The sequence below is a fragment of the Aegilops tauschii genome, chromosome 6 (assembly GCF_002575655.3).
Source record: "Aegilops tauschii subsp. strangulata cultivar AL8/78 chromosome 6, Aet v6.0, whole genome shotgun sequence".
Taxonomy (NCBI): Eukaryota; Viridiplantae; Streptophyta; class Magnoliopsida; order Poales; family Poaceae; genus Aegilops; species Aegilops tauschii.
The window spans coordinates 402,454,569-402,481,926 of record NC_053040.3 but is presented as its reverse complement, the minus strand read 5'-3'; positions in this window follow the sequence as shown (position 1 = coordinate 402,481,926).

Here is a 27,358-nt window from a genome sequence, read left to right as displayed (position 1 = left end):
CCTCCACTACAAATCGGCTTCTCCCTCGTCCTCTTGAAGAAAACCGATGATGCGTGCGGCGGTAGGGTTTGTAGGAGTACTACTAGGGCATGCGGGGCCATGTCGTAGTAAACGGGAGAGGGATTGAGTTCGAGTCGACGCCTTAAATATGTGTGGGCCACTTGGTTTTAGGGGAACGAGGCATCATTTTGGGTTCGGGGACCAGTGGAGATATAGTATGTACAAAAAATTGTGGACGTAGGTTCGACCGAAAGGCAATGATGCATGGGCCCTGCATTTTGATATACCCGGGGCCGCATGAAATGTGCTACTCTACTCAAAACTAGTAAGGTACACATGCATTGAACGCATGAGATTTCAAAACCAAATTATGAATAAATACACACTATAACATGTAAAGCTTTGAGTCATATATGCATGATGTACATGTTCGTTTAGTTCTTATAGTTCATCTCATTCAAAATCAATTAGTTTTATAAAAATGATAAGATTCATGGGGTTGTGCATTGTAAAGCATAAAGTAAAAAAACAAATAATGGCATTTCATTTAGAAAAAAAATCAATTATGATACGGAAGATTCTAGAACAAAGGAGAAGTGCATGTGTTTTGAGGTTTGTGCATTATGCTTAAGTTCAACCATGGAGTCTTCTAAATTGTACATGTGGCAGATCTGGTGGAATGTTGATGATATCCAACGGCCAGTAGTGCTCGGATTTTCCATCTCTGCACTGTCAGGTTAGCTTCATCCAGCGACCATCTTTCAAGTTATTCACACACTATATAGTTCTTGTGCCATAGTTGCATGTCTTGGAAAAAAGCTACTAGTGGGTTGTACTAGCTATTTAGGAATATAAGATGTATATATGGAAGTTGTAGGGAAAGAGATGACATGGAGTATCTCAATTCCTATGAGTAGGGATTGGAAAAGAGATGTCATTTGGTTGACATCATAGGAACTTTTCTATTGAATCTAGAGATGACATGTATCTCAATTCCTATGAGGAGGGATTAGAAAAGAGATGTAATTTGGTTCATATCATAGGAACTTTTGTATTGAATATACGCTAATGTTTATTTTCCTTTGAAATTATGGGAGTATAGGAATCCATTCATATGAACCAAGTGGCTCTAAAGCTATAGAAATGATATCATGTTTATTTCCTTTGAAATGTGGAGTATATGAATCTATTCCTATGAACCAATTGGCTCTAAAGGAAAAAATCCTATAAAAATCATATCATATAGAGTTCCTATGATATTCCTCCACACCAAAGGATGGATGAAATTGCTGCAGGTGATACGATGGTCTTTCTTTGTAGACTCCTCCCCCAACTTTATAGTTACCTCTCGAAGATGAATGAAATGATATATACAGGGTATTCTACATGTGCAATTTGGTACACGAAAACTAGGTAAAAGTTTGCGAGGTTCGAATTTTCAATAAAGCTATATGCACTGCATTTTGGAACGGAGGGAGCATGCGGCAGTTGCTAACACTCACGTGGAAGATTTGTGTGTAGGAGGAGTGGCAGTTCTGTTAAATGACATGGCGAAACTGATACTGTCGGATGCCGATCTAATGGTTCTTACGGCGTTCGTCAGGAAAAGGCTTGTGGCGAACGTTTGTCGGATAATGATTTACGGACACGTGCATTGCATTGATACGTGCCCCCCTCTCTCTCACACACACGCACCCTCCCGAATCCTCTCGCACCCACCGTCTATCTGCAGGTAGACGTCACACACATATGTGCTCTTCACACCGTACCTCAGAACTTCTAAAAAACAAAAGACGTCGCGCACATTTTATTTTAGCTCACACGTCACACACTTATACTATTACTCTTGTGGTGAACGTTCTTTGGGCATAGTACATTATACTCTCATGAAGAGAAGCGGCACACGCACGCACTAGTTCTCTCACACCCACTCACGGGTACACGTAGGAGCACATTTTTTTGAAGCTGGTACAACAAAATCACTCCACTACATATATAAGCAGGAGCCTTAGCGCTTGCTTTACTAGGGTTCCTCTCATTCACTCTCTCATGCTCTCCAGATCTAAGCAAGACATAGGTGGCCACACTCTATCTCAGCTCACGGCTGGTCACAAATCCGGCCGGACAACCTCGACCGGGGCAGGGGTGTAGGTGCATCGTTCACGCTGTCGGCGGCGGCGAGGAAGGAGACCAACGGTTGCCCGCGCGTCCCGATCGGCGGCCGTGCTGTTCTCTCAGAGAGAGCGCCGGCTCCGGAGGGCCTCCGACCCCTTCTTCCTCCCTGCGGTATTGTGGCCAAGGCGCGGCCTCCCGTCGCCGTCTTTGCCACATGCCGACGACCCTCAGGTATATATTCCTTCGAAACCTGCCTTGCTCTACTGCCCCAGCTCCCCACTTGGCTTCGTGTGGATCTTTTTCTGCTTCCGTCCGCTGTTCCGAAGCCACCTAGACTTTTACTATGATTAGAGGTAAAGCTAGTTCATACAGTTGACTATAAGAGTTGGTTCAAACAGGGAAGAAAGTGGGAAAGCTGTAGCATGAATCTAGGACTTGGTTCTAAGAGGAAACGGGGGAAAGTAGTAGATACTGGCTACCCAACCGGTCTCTTGGTTGAAAAGACGAAGAAAGCATGGTGGATGGCGAAGGGTGGGGGAAGTGGACCTATCTCTTGGTTGAAAAAGGAAAGAAAGTGACGGGTGTTGGGGGACACCGCAAATGAGAATGAGCAGGTCTAGATTTCCTATGCTCACATAGGAAAATGTCGCTGAGGAGATAAAAAATGGGACAAATGCAGACATGTTGCCTGAGTGTTTGCCGCTCTCGGCAACCACATCTGCCTCACCACTTTATGCCTCTGTTGTCCCTACGCCCATATCGCTACCGTTAATGTAAAATCACATGAAGCATTAAGCAATGCCACCTAATGTCACTATAAGTAATGGTCTAGTGCCGTCGATAAATTGAAGCAATGCCACCACCATTTTATGAAGTGCTTCCGTCTTGCTTTATTTCCCATGAATTGTGTTTTTGCAGTTACACTTAAATCTCACACCGCTGACATTGCTTCATCCCAGTGGAACTGCACAAATTTGATTGCACATTTACTGACCATGTGCTACTCTCATGACAGTAATACTAATGCTATTGTTCTACATGTTAATCTAGTGGCAGTGTTGATGTGATGTGATGCTACTTACTTAAGGACACTTTCATACTGTCAATCTAGTGCCAATTATAACACAATAGATGCTGCTATTAATCATATGCCACTGCAAATATCTGTCACTGTTTAAATAACCGTATTTCGTATTTGCGCAAACAGGAATGTCTGTCTCCATATCGTTTCGGGATGTCTGTCTCTATATCATTTCTATCCGCGCAATCAAAAGCACACACCTCCGTTTTAGTAGAACTGCGCAAAATGAGATGGCTATCCCTCGTTGCCGTCATCTGACCACCCGTCTTCCAGGTATTCCTACATTGGTAGTTACTAGGTAGAATGACCAACGCAATCTAAAAGAAGCTGATTCATACGTTTTACTTCCTGATTGCAGTGCAGGGACGAGCGAAAACATCTGCATCCTAGTCCGGAATGCACTTTCCTCCTATTCATCCATGGACCGAGGACAAGCTGGCACGGCTGCACGGAGGTTTTTGGGACAGGTGCGCGGACAAGAGGCATTGTGGTCTGCTTATTTCTGCACATAGCGGCGCTTAAATTTAGTGGAATGCACAAGACTTTCAGCTGGTCAGTACACTGCATGGTTCAGTTCAGCATTCCTGCTGAGAACACAATTATAATTGGTTATTTTGGAATGAGAGAACCTAACCCTGGATGGTGGCAACAAGAAAAAACCAGAGTGAACTCCAGGAAATTTAAGCCTGCCGGGAGGCCCTTTGCTCAGAGAAGCCTTGCTTGTTGTTTCCTGATTTGTAAACCTTCTCACAACTTTGTCTTTTGCTATTAACTAGTATATGTTTGTTATGTTCTATGAATCATTGAGATGTATAAAATTGCTTAACTTATGATTTTCAAGTTTTTTATGAAGCCGAGTTTAATGTGAGTTTTCCACATGAACGTTGGACTAGCGTGTGGACGTTTGGAATTTACATTGTGGCCTCAGTTAACTGCATGAACCACTGTGACAAGATACATAGTTGCTTATATGTCAGACAGCAGATTGTTGATTGTTAGCTGGTCGATAGCCGAGTATTGAAGCGAGCTGAGCCAATGTGCCGTGTTTTGCACAACTGCTTACAAGTGGGGTAGCACCAACAGTGTTTACAAGTACTTATGTATACGTCGGCGCACAGTTCTCGAACGAGTACTCTATTTCATCAAAACACACACTGCTCGTAAGATAAAACTAGTGAGGACGCATCTGTTTCGGCAACAATTACGATGATTCACGGGCACACAAAAGTAGCAGCAGTTCCCATAGACGAATTCAAACAGAGTACTAGCCCCAGAGGGCTCGATAACAGGCAAGGTTCGCATAATTAGACAGAATCCAAACTACTATTAAACACTAGCTGGGGCAAGTATTTCATGCCTATATCTAATTTGGGCTGGACAAAAGACGGACCTTCCCATGAACATCATCGAGGACGTCCGGCAGCAGCTCAATCCTGTGAACCTTCATGAAGAAAACCTTGTGGCCTTGCCACTCATAAACTTGTTTGTGGAGGCATGCCATGTCATCTTCCTGCGTAAGCTTGACAAGAACAGTATGCCTCACAAACGAAGGAGTAGCTTTGAACTTCTTGTGCTTCAGTACACCCTGGACAACACGCCTGACAACAGTGAGGCTGGAATACAACTCTTCATTGGTATAAGCGCAAATGGCTTCCAGGATCCAACAGCCTAAAAACTCTGTTTTCCCAGTGCGTATATTTAGGCCATCCGCCTCATAGCGAGTGACATGTACAACCACACAATCCTTGTCTGCATCAGGGCTCTAATTGAAACAGAAACAAATTCTGAATTACTTTCCAACATAAGAAACACAAGTTATTTAAACCACTATGTATAGCATGGCATCGAAGCTAATAAAATTTTGCATTATTCATCACCACATACTTAGATGAAAAACCACAATTGAGATCGGCAAAGAAGAAAATCACCTTGGGCAGCTCAGCGGGGGGGGGGGCACATCCTCGAAGGGGGAAAACTGCTCCTGCAGTGCCACGGGGGCTGTAACCTCAAACGGGGCGTTGACCATCTCAGTAGTGGCCGTGAGCGTATCTGGGGTCGGCTCGGTGGCTGCCTCCATCTTCTTGGAGCTCTCTGTCTCGTGGGGATCAGCCTCCCGCGTCTGCTCCAATATCGGCAGATCTTTGCCTGGTTCTCCTTGGTCCATCATGAAACTGATGAATACTAGGAGACCACTGAAAGGATAACACAATCGCAATGACAATGAAACAAAAAAGAGAGTGAGGATCGGTTACTGCTTTGCAAAAGTTCTTTTTTTCTCTGAACGAAAATATACCAACATCACGGATCCGCTTACCTTCCCTTCGTTGGGAGAGAAGAACAGTGGCAGATGCGAGTGTTGCCTTTCTTGAAGACGGTGAGGGAGAAGGGGATTCAGTGAAGAGTGAAATGATGGTTGCTTCGTCCGTCAAACTTAGACTGAGGGGAGGTGGGGTTTTGTGATACGACGGCTCGTTATTGCCGCGCTACGACCGGGGTGACTGTCCGCCTGCATACTGCCTTCTAATTTGGTGGATGGCATTTGGGCCCGCGCGCTGCATGGCCCGCATGTCGGTGAACAAAAGTATAACGGCATTCAGTAGAGGGAGACGTTTCGATGACCTAGGAAGAGCCAGAAGCGGTATTGTATCCACTGTACTAGTAGTAATTGTTTTTCTGGGTAGCTGTAGAGTGTCTCCACTGTACTAGTAGTAATTGTTTCTCTGGGCCCAAGACAAAACAGCCCATCCACCCTAGTAAATAGTAAAATCAATTGAAAAGTCCATATATTTACTGAATGAGAGGCGCTACCCACACCCAGCACACCGCCCCCCAAAAAAACCTGGGTGTTCTTCTTCCTCCTCACTCCCACCCACCTCACGTCAGCTCTCTCCACTCGTACCCCCAAATTCCTCACCTCACTCCTATAGAAAACCCCAACTCCCCTTCTTCCTCACTACTACAGAAAACCCCCAGCTCCCCTTCTTCTTCACTCGCACTACAACTAGGCTCGTCATTCGTTACTCTGCTCAAATCCGTGAGCGCGACGCGACGCCCTCGAGGAAAATGGAGTCGGCTGACCACAGTGCCAAGAAGATGAGGCTCCCGCCAGTGGCGACGCCTGTTGTAGATCCCGCACCCGGCAGCGCGGGGAGAAGCGGCGACCCCGCCCCCACCGGATCCCAGGAACCCGTAGAATCTCGGGTGGACCGCATCAGCGATCTCCCGGACGCCGTCCTTGGGGAGATCATCTCGCTTCTCCCCACCAAGGATTGCTGCCGCACCCAAGTCCTCTCAATTCGGTGGCTCCCTCTATGGCGTGTCGTGCCCCTTAATCTCGACTGTCATCAGCTATCTCTCTTCAATGATTTTGAAATCCCCAGAGCTATCATCTCCTCCCACCAGGGCTCCGTTCAAAGCCTCTGCATCCCGTCATGCTACCTAAGCAAGCATACCATTCCATGCACGGTGGACGCCTGGCTGAAATCCCCTGAATTCACAGAACTATAGCTGCTTGAGTTCTACTATTCCCCTGGAAATCACCTACCAGATACCGAACGCCATCTTCATGTGCCCTCATCACCGATGTCCATCTCGCGGTTTTCCTCCTCTCTCCACACCGCCACCTTTGCGCTGTGCGACCTACCAGACAATCTGGTACTAAACCTTCGACTCCCATTTCTGGAGAAACTTTCACTTGTGCGGTTCGTCTATCGGAGGCCTCATGGCACAGCATCATCCACTCCAGTTGCCCTGCCCTGGAGTGCTTGGTGCTTGTTTTCACAGTTAGAATCGGTTGTCTCCAAATAAAGTCGCCTAACCTTGTAAGAATTGGAATTTGTTTTGACGGAAGGCAGCTCATCATCCAAGATGCCCCTTCACTTCAAAGGTTGATCATTGATTCTAGTTATTCACCGTTGCAAATAACCGTCCTCTCTGCGCCTAAACTAGAGACCTTGGGTGTAATACATGATCTATGTGCTCATTTCAATATGGTGTTTGGCTCCACAGTTCTTCAGGTACTTTACATTATCATCTACACTTGCACTACTAGAAAAAGGGCTATAGATGGGATTGACACTAATGGCGCACCAGACAAGCGGTGCGCCATTAGTATATACTAATGGCGCACCACCTTCTGATACGCCATTAGAGTTGAAACTACTAATGGCGCACCAGGCGCAGGGTGCGCCATTAGTATCAAAAAAAAATTTAACTAGTGCGCCTGTCCAAACATACTAATGGCGCACCTGGCCCAGGGTGCGCCATTAGTATCAAAAAAAAATTTAACTAGTGCGCCTGTCCAAACATACTAATGGCGCATCCAGACACAGTGCGCCATTACTAGTTGTAACTAGTAATGGCGCACCTGTCCCAGGGTGCGCCATTAGTATCAAAAAAAAATTTAACTAGTGCGCCTGTCCAAACATACTAATGGCGCATCCAGACACAGTGCGCCATTACTAGTTGTAAGTAGTAATGGCGCACCTGGCCCAGGGTGCGCCATTAGTATCAAAAGTTTATTTTTTAACTAGTGCGCCTGTCCAAACATACTAATGGCGCACCACCAGAAGGTGCGCCATTAGTAACCTGGACTACTAATGGCGCATTTAGAGTTGGTGCGCCATTAGTAAGTAGGCGCAACAAGATATTTTGGACAGCCTCTCCTACCAACACTCACTTTCTCCCCACTTCATTCTCTCCACCTCCTCCTTGTCTCGGGTGCCTCCTCTTTTTCACCTCATTTCCACCATAGATTCATTCAATTTAAGTGGTTAAATTACCTTGTTTTGATAGGTAAGTAAGGGGGGAAGCTATATTTATGTTGTTCTCCCTACAACAATGTGCACATGCACTTTTTATGGCCTAGCTAGATCTATGTATGTTCGTGGTGTTGCATATGTTTGTGGTGTTGCATATGTGTTTGTGTTTGGAGGTGTACCGGTATTTGAAATGCGATAGTTGCCAATATTTTGCCGGAATGTTGATTCATTTCCGTTTCGGCGAGAATTTTGGCATTAAGCATTCTTTTTGGTCCTATTTTTAGGGAAAGTCATGCCAAATTTTTTCTTGGTTCTAAAATATCGTTTTGCTCTACCCCGCAGGCGACCATGGTCCGCATGATGACCGAAGGCATCGTGAATAGGTTTTTGAGGTCCGCGAAGGCCGAGATGCTTCAAAAGAACGAGACGGAGATAAGATGTCCGTGTCGAAGATGCAAGCTGAAGAGCCTTATTGCGGACCCGGAATCCTGGCAGGTGCGCGACCACCTGCTCTTGCGTGGTTTCATGGATGGCTATCGGTGGCAAGGTGATGAAGATGACTACGAAGTCGTCCATGGGGGCCGGGCAAGAAATGAGGAAGGGCAGCAAGACAACCACCGCGGCTCGGGCGGGCGAGAAGACGAAGAATCCCCAGGAGATGATCACGACGGTGATGCTGTACACAGTCATCATGTAGAAGATGCAGGACATGATGATGAGGAAGATGCCGGAGCAGACGACGGGCATGATCATGAAGATGATGATGCCGGCGGAGCAGACGACGCTGGACCATCGATGGGCTGGGTGCAGGACCCTCATATTCAAGAGCTGCTTCTCAAGCAGACGGATAACGCAAGAGCTGCCGCCCGAGAGAAAGCCAAGATGGATCAACTTGAGTTAGACGCGGTTACTCCATTGTATGAAGGATGCAGGCCCGAGGATACCCGCCTGAAAGTAACGCTCATGGCTCTGGAGATGAAGGTAAAACACAAAATGACCGACGCATGCTTCGACGAGAACATGTCATTCTGGCACGAACGTCTTCCCAAGGGGAAAAGTGCCCGACCAGTTTGGAGGAGGCGAAGAAAATCGTGTGTCCTCTGGATTTACCGCACGTGAAATACCATGTGTGCATGAACAATTGCATCATTTATCGGGATGAGCACGCGGAGTCTACCATATGTCCGGTGTGCGGCGTCACTCGATACAAGAAGAGGAAGAAAGCTCCTCAAAAAGTGGTGTGGTACTTTCCGATCACTCCTCGTCTGCAGCGGTATTTCGCGGACCCTAAGGTAGCAAAGCTCCTGCGTTGGCACGCGGATAGGGAGGAGAAGAAGCGAGAAGATGACGCAAATGATCCGGAGATAGATAAAAAAGACAAGATGCTGAGTCACCCTAAGGATGCGAGCCAGTGGCAAGCGTTGAACTTCGAAGACCTAGAATTTGGGAACGATCCAAGTAACATCGTGCTGGGCGCAAGCACCGATGGAGTCAATCCGTTTGGCAGCCAGAGAAGCACACATAGCACCTGGCCTGTGTTTGTGTGGATGTACAACCTTCCCCCCTGGTTGTGCATGAAGAGGAAGTACATTCACATGAGTATGCTAATCGAAGGACCGAAACAACCAGGGAACGACATCAATCTGTATCTGGGGCTGCTGAAAGAGGAGCTTGACACGCTGTGGAAAACGCCAGCCAATACGTGGGACGCCGCAGAGAAAGAATATTTCCCTATGAGAGCCGCGCTGCTCACGACGGTGCACGACTATCTCGGTTACGGATATCTCGCGGGGAAGGTGGTCCACGGATTTTCTGGATGCGTCAGGTGCATGGATGACACAACGTATCGCCAGCTAGATAGAGATCCCGGGTCTTCGAAAACCGTGTTCATGGGACATCGAAGGTGGCTTCGCGATGATGACCCATGGAGAAAACGCAAGGATCTATTCGATGGTGAAACCGAACCCCGAGGACACCCGCGTACAAGGAGCGGCGAGGAAATAGACGAGCTGTTGAAAAATTGGAAAGACTGCCCACTGCCGGGAAAGAAGCAAAAGGCGCCAGAGCCGGGAAAGAAGCGAAAGGTGCCAGAGCCGCTGCTGAAGGTATGGAAAACGAGGTCTGTTTTCTGGGACTTGTCGTACTGGAAGATCCACCGTGTGCCTCACAGCCTTGATGTCATGCATATCACGAAGAACGTGTGCGAGAGTCTGCTTGGTACCCTGCTCAACATGCCAGAGAGGACCAAAGATGGGCCGAAAGCAAGGGCAGACTTGAAATCAATGGGCATCAGGCAGGAGCTTCACGCTATATATGATGATGATGATAATGATGATGATGATGAGGCGAAGCAGGACACGGAAAGTCGTCGCAAAGGCAAAAAGGCCAAGAAGACCGGAAATGACTACCCTCCCGCGTGCTTCACTCTAAGTCAGGAGGAGATCGAGCAGTTTTTCACCTGCCTCGTAGGAGTAAAACTTCCTTACGGTTACGCGGGGAAGATAAGCAGATACCTAGACCTAGCGAAGCTGAAGTTCAGCGGGATGAAGTCTCACGACTGTCACGTGCTGATGACGCAGATACTTCCAGTTGCAATCCGTGGGATCATGGACGCGCACGTCCGTGAAACGCTATTTGGCCTATGCAACTTTTTCGACGTCATCTCTCGGAAGTCTGTTGGCGTGAGGCAACTCAGAAGGCTACAGGAAGAGATCGTGGTGATACTATGCGAGCTTGAGATGTACTTCCCGCCCGCATTCTTCGACGTTATGGTGCATCTGCTGGTCCATATCGTGGACGATATCATCCAACTCGGGCCGACGTTCCTGCACAGCATGATGCCGTTCGAAAGGATGAATGGTGTCATCAAAGGATACGTTCGCAACATGTCACGTCCAGAGGGAAGCATAGCCAGGGGCTTTCTGACCGAAGAGTGCATCTCCTACTGCACGAATTATCTAGGCATCGAGAACCCCGTTGGTCTGCCCGTCAACAGGCACCTCGGCAGGCTCGCTGGATGGGGTCACCGTGAGGGTCGCCGCGAAATGCATGTCGACTTCGAGGGTCGACTCGCCGACTTTGAAAGAGCAAACCTAGTCGCGCTACAACACATAGACGTGGTCGATCCTTGGGTGGTAGAGCACAAAACCTTTATTAAGAAGACGTACAATGACCGAGGCCAATAGAGGACGGACGGAGATATACTCAAAGAGCACAACTCATGTTTCACGCGTTGGTTCAAGCAGAAGCTTCTGTCGTACCCTTTACATGAGGATTCTTCCGCGGAAGAACAACTCATATTCGCCTTGTCACAGGGCGCCGAGCACAACCTGATGACCTATGAGGCGTACGATATCAACGGCTACACATTCTACACCGAGGCCAAGGACATGAAGAGCGATGGTTATCAGAACTCCGGGGTAACGATGGAATCCTACACCGGTAACGACAAGGACAGATACTACGGAAGGATCGAGGAGATCTGGGAGCTGAGCTACGCTGGAGAGAAGGTCCCGATGTTCCGTGTCAGATGGGCCAAGAGCGTCCTAAAAGAAGACCGGTATTTCACCACCATGGTTATACCCGAAGCCAAATCCAAGACCGCAGGCGCAAACGTCACCGCAAAAAATGAGCCATGAGTACTGGCTTCCCAAGTGGACCAATGCTTCTTCATTACCGACCCGTCAAAGCCCAGTCGTGTTGTCGTGAGGAGAGGCAAAAGGAAGATCATCGGAATGGATGGAGTAGCCAATGAGCAAGACTTCGACAAGTACGGCGACCCGAGAATCGAACATGACGACGATGATGAAGTAGCAGCATACACCACAAGAAGAAGCAGGACCACCCTACCTAAAGGACGTCCGTTCCACAGAAGAACTCCATTTGCGAAAAAGAAGGGCAAGAAGATTGTGAACAGATAGCTAGCTAAGATCGATTGTATTTAAATCGTAGCCTTCATTTCTCGATTGTATTTCATGGGCACTTTTTGAACTATCATGAATATTTTTAAATTTCATGGACACTCGATCTCGATCCCCCTCCATCTCGATCGCTAGCTATCCCACCACGCCAGATCCGGTCCCCCTCGCCGCCGAGCACCCCCCGGTCCACCGGCCCCCCGCACCCCGCGCACCCTCCCCCGCTCCACCGGCATTACTGTTTGATGATATTTTTAAAAAAATTATTACTGTCTTATAAAAAATATTACTGTTATGATTTAAACAAGTTTGAACATATTTAAACACAAATAAATATCAAACAGCATTTTAAATGCATAAAAAAAATTGTGGAGCCTGGGAATCGAACCCAGGACCTCCTGGTGTGAGAACTGGCTGCTGACCAGTCGAGCTAGTAGAGGGAACTTGGTGTGGATCAGGTAAGGTGGAAGATAACCTATTGGCTCGAGCAGAAATAAAAAAAAATACTAATGGCGCACCAGGGTGAGGTGCGCCATTAGTATGGATGTACTTATGGCGCACCAGGGTGAGGTGCGCCATTAGTATGGATGTACCTCTTGGATAACCTATCCCCTCTCTCTCCCTCGCCCTCGCCCTCGATCCCCTTCCCCTCTCCTCTCCCGACGCCGCTGCCCCGCCGCCTCGACGCCGCCCCGTCGTCCTCGTCTCCGCCCCGACGCGCCCGACGCCGCGACGCCGCCCTCTCCTCTCCCGACGCCGCCGCCCCGCCGCCCCGTCGTCCTCGTCTCCTCGGTGCCGCTCTCCTCGTCTCCTCGAAGCACCACCACCACCCGGACCTCGTCGCCTCCCGGACCTCGTCGCACCACCACCAACATCCACAGCGCCGACGTCTTCGTCCCCGACGACGCCCCCGTCTTCTACGCCCGCAGGTACCCCATCCAAATCACCCCTGCCTCCATTTCCCACCTCTCCCTCTCTGCTCCTAATACAACAATCTGTCTCTGAACTTCATACTATGTTTGATTTAAAACCATGCTATTGTACAGTGAAAGAGTGCGTACATGTGCTATTGTAGTACAGAAACAGAGTTGTGTTAGATTCATGAAGGATTGTTTTATATAAAACCATGATTTTGCTATATCATCAGCTGTATGACAGTACTATTTTTCAGTTCCCTGTGTGTTGCTTCAGTATCTCTTTTCCTACCTGAATTTTCTTCTGAATGCAAGATGATCCTAAATGTGCTGCTGGTTTTATGACTGTAGCTGCTATGCTCTGGTTTTGTTTCAACGACGTGCTCTCGCTGTGTATGTAGAGTATCCCTGACATCACTTTTTTGCATTCTGATTATATCTAGTACTGCTCCCCTCATTCTTAGACTACCTTATGAGATCAGATATCATCAAAGCTAGACAGTAAACATTAGATGTAAATTGGCATGCCATCAATGCCAGATAACACTGACCCTTTCCCTCCCTTTCTTGATTTACATATAGGCTATCAAGACTTAAATTCCTTCCAAATGAGATGGCATATTGCAAATTTTTCCTACAAGCAGTATCACTAAACTATCACTTTAGAACCAGAGCATGCCTTGTGCACCCAATTTTATCTTTCCCAACGAGATGTTTCTCATTACCAACTATCATGTGAAATTTGAAAAGTTAACCTATACTGCAGTCAAATATTCAGCAAACGAGTCCATCAAACAAAGATCCTCTAGTAGAAGAAACTCTTCTTTTTCTATCAGTACTAAGCTACTGTTCATGTAAGTAAAACCAGCATACTACTGTTCAGTTGTGTAATTGCATATGTATCGAAGCACTAGGGGGTAAACCAAGAAGGTAGATAGCACAAAATTCTTCACTAGGACAGTGACAACAGTGACTTTCTGTTATCCCTACTGTTCCCTTGGTAAAACGTATAGGATGTACTTCTCACGATCAGGACTGCAGCTAAGATGAACATGCAATCTCTCTTTTCTTTTAATTTTCAGAACATTTACAGTCTTGCTCACTACTCTGATTCTTCTTTATCAGTGGATGCAAAGTCAAAAACAAGAGCTTTTAGGACTTCATGTTTTGAAACCAGGTAAATCATATAGTTTCTGTTATTTTTTCTCATGCTCCTGTTCTCTGAACATATTAGCTGGAAGCATCACATAGTTTGTTAGCTTTTTACAGACAAGTGTGCTTTGATTTTTGTTTAAGATTGCAGCTATCTTCATGTTGTTTGTTCCATAAATATTCTTATATACCATCAAAATAACTTCTGTTAATTATGTTCAGTACTGATGAATTTTTCATTGACTATTTTGAACACTGTCATTCTCAAGTTAAGTTTGTACTCTGTAACCTCATAACCTCATAAAGAGCAATATATTTGTTTGGCTGTCTTCTGTTAACAATATTTACCCCTGTTCTTTCATGTGCAATTTGTAATCATCTATCTAACCATGTTTTCCATTAGAAGTTAGAACGTGTCTGTTTGTCTATTCTAAAACTAAGGTGTAGCATCCAAGAGCTTGTCTTCATTTAGTATGCTTCAGTTTATCTATTGTGGATTACTCTCTCCATTCCAAATTAATTGAAGTTCTAGCTTTGTCCTTATTCAAATTTGACCAAGTCCATAAGAAAAATATATCAAGACCTACAACGCCAAATTAGTTTCATTACACTGAAAACTAAGTTTCTGATTTATTTTGTTATAGAAGTGTATTTAGTTAGTTACTTACTCCTGGTAGCTAATAAGTGGTTACTCTTTGGACTTTGGTGGTGTATGTATAAAAAAACAGTAGCAAATAAAAAAAGCAGTAGCAAATTAAAAAAACAGTAGCAAAAAATTAGGTATAAAAACAGTAGCAAATATAGCTAGGGCAATTTTGTTTAGGTATAAAAAACAGTAGCTACAATTTGTAAAAAGCATGAGCAACTGAAAAATCATCCTGAAATATAGCTAGGACAAACTTCAGTCTTTTTTTTTGTTTGTAACAGAAACTACAGTAGTAAATATTTCCTGAAGTAAATATTTTCAGTCATTACAAATATGATACTGCTTGGAGATGATACTGCTTGGAGATGCATATATTGTTTCACCTCTTCACATGCCAATGTATTTTCCATGTTGTGATGGAGGCCTTTTTTGCCTTTTCCACCCGAGAGGCCCTTGAGTTTGCCGGAATGTTGATTAACTTCCGTTCCGGCAAATTCGGGTACTCCATATGTCCTATTTTCAGCAAAGGTCATGCTGAAATTTTCCGTGAATTTTAGCATGACTTTGCTAAAAATAGGACATATGGGGTACTTGTGACTAATGCATGGGCCGGGGTATCTTAGTAGGTAATTAAGTAGGATCAAGTGCCCCGGCGTACTTGTGACTAATGCATGGCTTTTAGGGTGCCTCGGTGTCGATAAAAACCGAAATGATGAAAGCTTAGGCTTTTAGGGTGCCTCGGCGTCGAAAAACCCTCAATGATAAAAGCTTAGCTTTTAGGATGCCTCGGTGTCGACAAACCCTAAATGATGAGACCATGATCTTGTTCCTTGACAATAACCAACTTTTTGACCAAACTTTGTTCCTATTTAGAGAGAAACATGGCCAACAACGATGAGGCCGGGGGTTCGGGCGTCGACAAGCCATTCTGGAAGCTGTCCCAGGAGATGGAGGAACAACCTCACTTGTATGAGGACGCCGCCTTCCCCACCAATCCTGAGACCACTGATGGTACCGCCGAGGATGACCCCACTGATGCCACCACTGATGGTGCCGCCGAGGATGCCACCACTGATGGTGCCGCCGAGGATGCCACCACTGATGATGGCGGCGCACGCACAGATGGCAGCCAACCGAAGAGGCAACGGAAGGACCGGCGCCCGACCGTGCTCCGCACCCTCAAGGAGGAAGTTACTGAAGTGGACTCCGACGGGAATCCAACGGCGCCCGAACGAATAGTCAAGGGGTACCCGCTTCAGCTCGGGTGCATTCTCCGGAGCACCGTCTCGATCAACACCGAGAACCTGAGGCATCCTGACTGAGGGAATTTGCGCAACCTCCTCTTCACAAAGCTGCACGAACGATACAAGTTCCCCGCTGAATTTGAAAACACAAGCCTCAAAGGGAATAAAGTGAACAATGCTGCCCTCACGAAGATGAGCAAGGCCCTGTCTACTTGGAAAAGCAATGTGAAGAGAATGATCGAGAAAGGTGAGAGTTATGAGAAGATCAAGGAGAAAAATCCTTCGATCACCGAAGATGACTACAACGACTTCAAGATCAATTACTCGAGCACCGCACACTCCGAATCAAGTAAGTGGGGGAAAGAAATGCGGGAGCTGAACTTAGGGGAACACACACTCGGTCCCGACGGTTACAGAGTGGCGGAGCCTATATGGGACAAGGAGGAGGCGGACCGTGCCGAGCAAGGCCTACCGCCCCTCTTCGATAAATACGGTGACAAGCAGACCAGGAACTTTGTCAGGGCCCGGTACAAGAAGGACCCGAAAACAAAGGAGCTTACCACGGATCCGAAGACCAGGGCGCTTGAGCTTGTTCTGGTAAGGAATACACCCCCTCGTAATTAGCTCCATATGGTTGCATTCTAATTAATGAAGCCAAATTTCTAAATGGTTCACATTCCTTCCGCAGGCGACTGAAAGCAGTAGCGCGGGGTCGACTAAGAGCAACCCTTGGGACACCACTCTAAATAGGGCGTTGAATGTAATGAAGAACAAGGATAAGCTCAGTAAGCCGACGTCAGCTGGTCGTGTGGCCGGCAAAGGCTTGTCGACAAAATGGTCGTCATACTATGACACTGCTGGGCGAAAGGAGAAAAAGACCAGCTCGGAAAGCCAGGCGCGCGAGGTTCAAGAACTCAGGGCACAGGTGGCGCGGATTCCGGAGATTGTCCAAGAGCAAGTGCAACAACAACTCGGAGCGACGATCACCGCCATTGTGCCTACCTTGATCCAGGGGATTAGTGCGTGGATTGCGGGCGGCCAACAGGGGCCGCCCCCGATTCCTAGCTTCACGGCCAGCAACTCGCAGAACGCGATGGCGGGGCCATTGGTGTCTCCGGCGGAGCCGGCATTGGTGTCTCCAACGCCGGCACGGGAGCTTAATGCACCCGGGTGTACGCCGGCCGGCACCTCTGCAGCAAGCGGCCCCTCCGTCAACTGCACGCCCGCCGTTGGCGGTGCCTCGACATTAGCCGAGCTCGACGCCATCATCACAGTAACTAATTAAGCCTCTCTCGGCCGAGGACTTCATCTCCTTGCCTTTGACTGGGCATCCCTAACTCCCTACATGTTTTCGCAGGGCGCCGCCGACGTTCCGTGCACTCTCCTGCACTTCGTGAACAACGAGTTGGTCGATGTCGCCAAGGGCAAAATCGTTCAACTGGGCAACCCCTTGTTCCACGGTACCCAGATGCCACCCAACTTGTTTAGGGTTCAACTGGTTCAGGTGCTGCCAGGCTGCGACGAGGTGTTACCTCTGATTCGACCCATCGGGGCCGACAATGATGACGTGATGAACCTCAGCGCCTGCCTGAGCTGGCCCCTGCTTTGGCCGAAGAGCCAGATTCGTTTGGGGGCGGGGACACCACCCCAAAGACAACACCGCCAGTCGTGCCGGTGCCAAGTCGGCCCCATGGCAAGACCGCCCCAACGGTGCCGGACATCCCTATGCCACTGGATCCAAACATGCATATGGCACAGGATCAGAACGACGACGACGACGACGATACATTTGCCAACGTCGATCAGTACTTTGCCGATCATGGGGACGGTGGCGACTTCATGGGGTCTCCTTCTCAAGAACCCAACCCAACAAAAGACGTGTGCGATCTAGCTGGTACCGCGGAGAAGCCAAGTTGCAACAGGCGTCGTCTGCAGTTCAGCTCTCAGGAGACGCCTCCAGCTGCCGACTTCACCGAGCCTCAGATAGGCGAGGTGTGAAATATGATCAGCCCCAACACACTCAAGAAGGCGGTCTGTGAGCAGAACTCGGTCCCATTACAGGAGATCAAGAAGAAGGCACGCAAAAGAAAGACTAACAAGGGTGCGGGCCAGCCGGCACCGAGTACGATCCGTGCTCAGGACGGTCCACCTTCAACTGCGGATATCTCGAGGAGGGTTCATGTGGCGGGTAGGCCGATGCTACCGAGAAATATGCTCGATGCTGCAACCGGTGCTATGCGGAGTCTGCATGACAGTGTTCTTTCTTTGGAGAAGCGGCGTCTCCGAGAGAAGGATGTGGCATACCCGGTTTTCGCGGCCAAGGTGCCAGAGGGCAAGGGCTTTGTGGATAACTCCATCGGGGGTACGATCGTCCTGCGGTTTGATGACATCCACGCTATGTTGAACCTTCATCCGCTGCACTACACCTTCGTTCGGCTATTTTCGCTGAGTATGGAGATGCGGATCATTCGCGACAAGACCCCGGACATCGTGATAGTCGACCCCTTCTACATGCGTGCCAAGATCTTGGGCAGCGCTGGGGACCGGCAAGTCGCGAGTTCTTACCTCGAAGGCGTCATTCTGGCAAACCAAGATAAGGACAACTTCCTCGTGCCTTACTTTCCCGAGTAAGTCCTCCCCTCAACCGCCCCGTAACATATGAATTCTTAGATTTCGATCGTTTTTCTTTTAACATTCTGTGTTTTCTGCAGTGACACACATTGCACGCTCATCCTCCTAAGCCCCAAATATTCCATGGCCACGTATTTCGAACCGGACCGTCAGTCGAACGTAGACTACACAAATGTCAAGAAGGTTCTTGATGATGTTCTCCCCGGCTACGTCAAATCTGGAGGCACCTTCACCAGGCCTATTCGTAAGTACGGCAAGCACGTGTTCTCCCACAATACGACGTTCTGCTGCGTCAAGCAGCCGCCTGGTGGTCAGAAGGGTGCCTACTACGCCATCCATCACATGCGGGCGATCGTACGGGACCATCATCAACTACTGCTACCGAGTAGACTCAAAGATTGGGCCGCGAGCGTGTCGGCAATCCAGGACGCGGACATCAGACAAGAATTCTTTCGCATCCAGTCGGAGTTTGCGGAAATCATCCATCAAGATGTCCTTCGTACCTCGGGGCAGTTCTACCTCAGAAATCAACCGTCCAACAGTGACATCGACACAATCCTACAAATGCAGGCTGACAACGCCCGTTGTTTCATGACTCCCACGATAGACGGCGGCTTCATCCACGCTCCGGTCCCTTGAGTCAAGTCGAAAGCAGTGATGCTGTGTCTAGTTCTGAAACATCGATTGGCTCATGTTGTAATTAAACTTTAATGAACTTGTAGTATGTCTCTTTGGTTTCGAGAGTCCTTCAACTTAGATGTAATCGATGCTATTAATGTCTTGCTTTTCTCTTCCGATCGTTCTGTTGCATACTTATATATTGCTTATGTATTGTCTATGAATTGGTACTAACGTTTCGTTTGGCTACTGCATAGCGATGCCGTGGTATGTCGTGTACAAGGGTAAGGTTCCCGGAGTCTACGACGACTGGGAGGAGTGTCGGAGACAGGTTCACCGATTCAGCGGTAACAGTTACAAAGGGTACGCCACTAGGGCCGAGGCCGAATCTAGATACGCCCGCTATCTAGCGGGAGAGGGGAGGGAGCGTTGGAGGAACCGGATGAAGACGAGTTTCATCATGATGATGCTCATCGTGATGACCGCAGCTCTCTTCTATGTGATGGTAGTTTAGATGATCGATATCGACTTGTAATGTGAAGACAAACTCGCGGTCTCGAGACTTGTAATATAATGTTCTATCTTTGTTCGGTCTTTTCAATTCGGAGACTAATATGATGAATTGTATTCGGAGACTAAAATGATGAATTGTATTCGGAGACTAATCTTCTATTGTATTCGATGAATCTGTTGTTGATGTGTGCTGTCTATATTTTGTCCAATTATACATTTTGTAACCTGTGCAAAAAACAGAAAATAAAAAAATAAAAAAAAACCTAATATTCATACTAATGGCGCATCACATCATAGTGCGCCATTAGTATGCCAAAGGATACTAATGGCGCATCACTAAACAGTGCGCCATTAGTATGCCGAAGTTACTAATGGCGCATCCTGTTGTAGTGCGCCATTAGTATGCCAAAGCACCTGGGTATACATGGCCCCCTGGGAGGCATACTAATGGCGCACTGTTGTATATACTAATGGCGCATCTGGGGTGCGCCATTAGTATACCAGATACTAATGGCGCACCAGTGGTGCGCCATTAGTAAAATATACTAATGGCGTGCTACTAATGGCGCACCACTAATGCACCATTAATGGCCAGATTAGGTGCGCCATTAGTAGGCCTTTTTCTAGTAGTGTTGTAACCATAAGCTGCATTTTAAATTTCTGCGCATAAGTTATATGTCATCTTGGAGTACACATTTTGTACTAATATTATGTTCTATGCTCAATGAAGAGTTTCTCCATGGATGGCCTATCAATGGCGCTAGATTCTGTCAAGATCTTATATATCCAAATGAATAGTTTTGATCTGAACAAGATTATTGGCTTGCTGCAATGCTTTCCATGTCTGGAGAAGTTGTATATAAAGGTGATAATTTCACGCACATTGGAAGCCCGCATATAGTGTACTAGAATTAACCGTTCAGCTGTTGCTCTTTCCACACTCCTTTTTTTTAACCTTAACTGTTTTCAATCTTCATGTCTATTTAGGCAACAGGTAAGAAAGTTATAACCAATCGGTGGATTCGTAAGAATCGGGATTTTCTCACTTCTCATGAGATTCGATTGAAGACAATAACGCTAGAACGATATGTAGCCAACCGTGCAAACACTAGATTTGTCACATTCTTCCTGCTGAATGCGAGGTTACTATTGTCCATCAGGCTTAAGTTTATCAGCAGCATGGTTTTGACGGATGGGTATGTGGAAGAGCAAAAAAAGGAGTTTCAGGTGGGCAAAAGAGCTTCTGAACGTGTCGGGCTTCTATTTACAACATATTGTGGTCATACTAGTAAATTTTACGACCCAGGATGTTCATTCTATGGACCTGACCGATCCATTTGACTGTGACTGCCAAAAACAGTGTTGGAGTTAGATGTTGTTGCCCTTTTCAACCTGGGTTTTTTTGTAAACCTGATGAACAATTAACCCTCGTGCTTTTGTACAGTTTGTAAGCTGGAGTTAGATGTTCTTGCCCTTTTCAACTCGGCTGTGACTGTCATATTTTCTTTGAAGCAAGGCAAATGGCTTGCCAGTCGTTTAATTTAGAGTGAAATATTGTAACAACTAACAAATCCCAACCAAGGGAAATAACATCACTCTCGCCAGCTGCTTGAGCTCACTATGCATTACAGAAGCCAAGCGATTAGCCCCCACCAACACCCACAAACTTATTTCCAACTAGCACATCAAATGGGCTGTAAATTTTCATAGGAAGGGCTGCATGACCGTGACAGATTTGGATTCTGACATTTGGGACCCGCGAGGAAATAGCCTATCCAAGGTGGTGTCGACTTACTAGCCAGTCAACAAACGATTCTGCCTACCAGCCGTTGGATTGACATCCAACATCTGTCATGTATCTTCTATCTCTTGTCTTCTTCTTCCTCCAGCCACCCAAACCAAACCACCCCGTCAGCTCCGCCTGCACCCGCCTCCCATGGCTGGCAGCGCCTCCGCCGCCCTACCGTACGTGCCCTCCAACGTTGGCCAGTCCGTCCCTCTATTCCCCCCACACGTCCTGTTATTCTCCGGCGACGTTAGCCCCAACATGCACCCACACCCGAACCAGTCAACCCTCGTACTCCCCTCCGCCTGCGACTGGACCGGCGCTTCTTCCACGGCTCCTGTTCGTTCCGTCCGAGGCCTCGCCGCCGTCCTCCGCCTTGCGGCCTTGGTTCGCTCACGGTGCGCGGTGCGCCGCCCTCTTGCGTTGTCAACATCGTCAACAACCGAGAGGAACAAGGAGATGACTGTACGTGGAGAGGATGATAGTAGGGACCCACCAACATCATGGCAGTACGCAAGCAAGTGCCTTTATATTACAAGCCCAAAAATATGGTTCCTCTTAATGGTTGGACATCTGGGGCTCACGCCATTGTCAACGTAGTCAATAAACGAGAGAATTACACTACGAGCGGCTGACAACAGGGACCGAGCAGGTCACGCAGTTTTTTTTAAGGAACAAGCAGTTGTTATTTATACTAGTTTTAGCGACGGATCAGGGTAACAACGGGGCTGTGCGGGGGCTGTGGCCCGTCTAGCCAGGGTTTTATTTACGTTTACCACATCATGAGCCGAGTTGTGTTTTTTTCTTGCTGAAAATGGCTAGCCCAGTTCTATTTTTTTAAAAGAAATACCCAAACGAGGCCTACTTGCTTTATCAGCCCTGCTGGGCTGCAAACCTTTCAAGACGAGGAGAGTTTCATTCGGTTTGCCCAGAAATGGGATGTACATTTTTAAAACACATCAAACCGGGAATTAGTTTCAATTTTTTTCATTACAAGATTTTAAATTCCATTGATTTTTATGCGCGGACAATTATTTGGATTTTATATTTATATAAATTATTTTTCAAAATAGTTTGAATGTGAATCGATATTTCGGGATTAAAAACAGTTGACCGCACCGAAATAAGCAAAAAAATCGTATACCTTTTTTACCATGGCCACAATATGGGGTGTAATGCTAACAAAAAGAAGATGGGCTCCAAAAAAATTCTTAAGAATTAGCAAATGGGCTGTACATTATTAGAAATAATGCACACGAGAGCAGTGACTGTTGGATGTCCATCCAACGGCTGTCGTGCTTCTTCGATCTCTGCTTTTCCTGCTCCAGCCGCTCAAACAAGAGTCGGCGGGACTGCCTGCTCCCTCCTCCCGCGGCCGGCTATGCTGCCGCGCAGGCCTCACCGCCCCACCGTACTCCCACCGCTGGCCTAGCCATCCCTCTACTCACCCACACCTGTTGTTATTCTCTGGCGACGGCAGACGAACCAGTAAACCCTCGTACAGTTGTACTCCCCTCCGCGTGGGAAACAACTGCCGAGTGTTCCCTGCCTCCGTGTCGTTCCCTTCCTAGGCCTCGCCGTCATCCACCGCCCTGGTGCTCTCGGCACGGCCTGGTCAACGTGGTCAATGAACGACATCCATCGAAAGTGGACTCTACGTGGAGAGGCTGACAGCTGGGTCCACGGCCGACATGCATCTGAAGTGGACTGTACGTGGAGAGGCTGACAGCTGGGTCCACGGCCGCATGCAAGGAAATGCCTCCTTATTACGCGCAAAATAATGATTCCTCCACCTGACATCTGGGACCCACCGAAAGGGCCTCTGTATTTTGCGAAAAAAACGTTATCGCCGGTGACAGCTTGGACCCACCAGCTATATCTTCGCACGCAAGGAAGTGCTTCCTTATTACGCATAAAAAATGAATACTCCCCCTGCTAGCTGGGACCCAGCATAGTGGCAGGCTGACTTGTGGGCCTACTAAGTTGACGGGGACGGAGGGCTTTGTCAACTTAGTCAATATGCACGATTCTAGCTCAAGTGACCGTACGATGTCCATCCAACGGCCGTAGTGCTTCTTCACCCTCTGGTCTTGTTGCTCAAGCCGCCCAAAGCAGCGCCGGTCATGCCGCATGCTCCTGCCTCCTGTGGCCGGCTGTGCTGCCGCGGAGACCTCACCACCCCCTACTATTCCCACCGATGGCCAGGCCCTGCGGCGACGGCAGCCTCACACCGCAGCCGAACCAGTGAACCCTCGTACTCCTCTCCGCGCGGGCTTCCACTGCCGCATCTTCCCTGGCTCCGCGTCGTCCCCCTCCTAGGCCTCGCCGTCGTCCACCGCCCTGGTGCTCTCGGTGCGGCGTGGTCAACGTGGTCAAGGAACGGCTTCCATCGGACGTGGACTGTACGTGGAGAGGCTGACAGCTGGGTCCATGGCCGCAACAAGGAAGTGCCTCCTTATTACGGGCAAAATAATTATTCCTCCACCTGACAGCGGGGACCCACCGGATGAGCCACTGTATTTCACGAAAAAAACTTTTCCCCCTGACTGCTGGGACCCACCAGCTACATCTTCGCACGCAAGGAAGTGCGTCCGGGCACAAAAAAATGATTCGCCCCCCTGACTGCTGGGACCCACCAGCTACATCTTCGCAGGCAAGGAAGTGCTTGACAGTCGGGACCCACCTGGTCGAAGCGTACGTAGCGTTGTCATTCTGGTCGCGAACGTGTACGTACATACTTGTCGATGTAGAGGCGTGCACGTGTCGTAGTAGAGGCGCGCACGTAGCATGTACACGTACGTACAGCGGCCAGTGTGCAAGAAAGAAAATACGGCCACGTACGTACATATAGGCAGGGTCTCGAACGCCTACTCGCGCGTACGTACGGCCAGGGCTCGTGTACATGGCTGGGTCGGAACGGAGAAACAGCGTCGTCGTCGTGTTCATGGGGAGGCAACGGAATGCGTCATATTCATCGGGAGGAAACGGAACGCGTGGGAGCCAACCGGCTTGGATGGAACAACCGATGGAAACGAGGCCTGGCGTACCGCAGAACGAAGGAAACGGCCTTGTGTTCGACCGGCCACGTTTGAAACGGGATCCTGTTCATCGGGAGGGGTCTGGCGTATCGCAAAACGAAGGAAACAGACCTCCTACGGTCGAAACGGGGGTCCTGTTGATCGGGAGGGGTGTGGCGTACCGCAAAACGGAGGAAATGGACTTGTGTTGGAGCGCTACGGTCGAAACGGGGGTCCTGTTCATCGGGAGGGGTGTGGCGTACCGCAAAACGGGACTCCACGGGATACTGTTCATCTCCACCGTCGACCCCCTCCAGCCTCCACGGGCTACTGTTCATCCACCGTCGACCTCCTCCAGTCTCCACCTGCGACTGTTCATCCAGCCTCCACCGCGCACTACTCCACCGGCTACTGTTCAACCAGCCCTCTCCACGGGCTCCTATTCAACCACCCCTCCACGGGCTACTGTTCATCCAGCCCTCCACCGTCTACTGTTCATACTGCCCTCCACGGGGTGGTCCTGTTCATCCTGCCCTCCACGGGGTCCTGTTCATCCAGCCCCAACCGGCTCGAACGATCGGGGTCCTGTTCTCCACCCCCACCGGGAACTGTTCATCCAAACCCCCCAGCAACGCTCACTATTCATCCAGAGGCAACGCCACGGGGTCCTGTTCATCCACCCCCACCGGGAACTGTTCATCCAAACCCCCCCCCCCAGCAACGCTCACTGTTCATCCAGAGGCAGCATCGATTGGCTTCAGTTAGCAGCAGTAGCGAAGGAATCCCTCGATCGGGTTCAGTTAACAGCCATCGATCGATCGCTCGGGTTCAGTAACGCGTAGCCTGCAGTGCAATCGCTCAGGTTCAGTTAGAGCCCAACGCCTCGCACACACGCGCGTACGTACGAGAGAAACGCGCATCGCTCGGCCCCCGACCACCCACCGTAACCGGGGACTCCCCGATATTTTCCGCGCCCTCGCTTCTACCACGGTTTTTTCCGTCATGGACGGCCCAAAGAATGTCATGCAGCTGCGTCTCCGGCCCGCCCAGGACGAAAAGCCCATTTTCTGTCATGATTTTTTGTCATAGAAGTAGGACCCCGCCACATCTATGATGATACCGGGTTTTGTCACAATTATCGTCATAGAAGTGTCATAAGTATGACAGAAAAGATTTTCGTTCGGCCCAAAATGTCACGGATGTGTCTTTTTTTTTGTAGTGCTAAGGAGTTAGTTACGAGATGATGTATTACAAAACGAGTAAAGAGACTTGCTGTTAACGAGATTGAACTAGGTATGGAGATACAAACGATCGAATCTCGGGCAAGTAACATACTGATGACAAAGGGAATTACGTATGTTGTCATAACGGTTCGACCGATAAAGATCGTAGAATATGTAGGAGCCAATATGGGCATCCAGGTTCCGCTATTGGTTATTGACCGGAGAGGTGTCTCGGTCATGTCCACATAGTTCTCGAACCCGTAGGGTCCGCACGCTTAACGTTCGTTGACGATATAGTGTTATATGAGTTATATGATTTGGTGACCGAATGTTGTTCGGAGTCCCGGATGAGATCACGGACATGACGAGGAGTCTCGAAATGGTCAAGAGGTAAATATTGATATATAGGACGATGGTATTCAGACACCGGAAGTGTTTCGGAGTGTACCTAGTAGTCATCGGAGTGCCGGAGGGGGTACCGGACACCCCAGGGAGGATAGTGGGCCTATTGAGCCATTAGCGGGGAGCACACCAGCCCACAAGGGGCTGGCGCACCCCCCATGGCAGCCTCCCAAGTGGGGGGAAGGAAAGGGGTATTTGGCCTCCCCCTTCCTTCCCTCTTCCCCCTTTCCTTTGGGGGGCGCCACTTGGGAAGGGACCCCAAGTAGAATTCGGCCTACTTGGGGCGCCCTCCTGGCTGCTCTGTTCTCCCCCCCCCCCCCACCTATATATATGTGGGAGGGGGCGCCTAGCACAACCATGAAAATCTCTTAGCCGTGTGCGGCGTCCCCCTCCATCATTTACACCCTCGGTCATATTTTTGGAGTGCTTAGGCGAAGCCCTGCGGAGATAGCATCACCATCACCGCCACCACGCCGTCGTGCTGCCAGAACTCATCCACTACCTCGTCGTCTTGCTGGATCAAGAAGACGTGGACGTCACCGAGCTGAACGTGTGCTGAACGCGGAGCTGCCGTACGTTCGGTACTCGATCGGTTGGATCGCGAAGAAGTCCGACTACATCAACCGCGTTACTAAACGCTTCCGCTTACGGTCTACGAGGGTACGTTGACACACTCTCCCCCTTGTTGCTATGCATCTCCATTGATAGATCTTGCGTGTGCGTAGAATTTTTTTTGTTTTCCATGCAACGTTTCCCAACATATACATCAAAGGTTTTTTTCTTTTTTTATATTAGGCAAATTAATGATGTATTGTTCTTTTGATTACTCTCATATTTGTGTGACATCATGGTTACACTATCAGTTTAACTATAATTTTTGTCCTTTGATTTCAACTGTTGTACTGTTCTTTCAATTATTTGCGTGTTATCATATTCTTTAATAATCGTATCATTTTTTGCAGTACATCCCTTGCTTTGCAACAACATCTATAGTACACAATCTTGCCCTTTACATAACTGAAGCCTGCAGGACGTCATATTGAACACAAATCATGGATTTACAATCGTTGCTTCTGTAAGACCTGATTAACATGGTCACTCCTATTTTGGCACGGGCCTTTGGACAGAAATTTCTAAGTTTTATTTAGTGAAAGCTCACACTAAAATGGGGCGTGCTACGCGTCGGCCGGCGGATCTTTCGGGTCGCGAGCCGTCAGATCTGCGTCGAGTAGCAGTCGAGCGGCATCCTTCATCATTGCAACAGAGCTAATGTTGCAGAAAACTTTGCAACAAAGTTCGTGTTGCAGAAAATCTTTGCAACAGAGACCGTGTTGCAGAT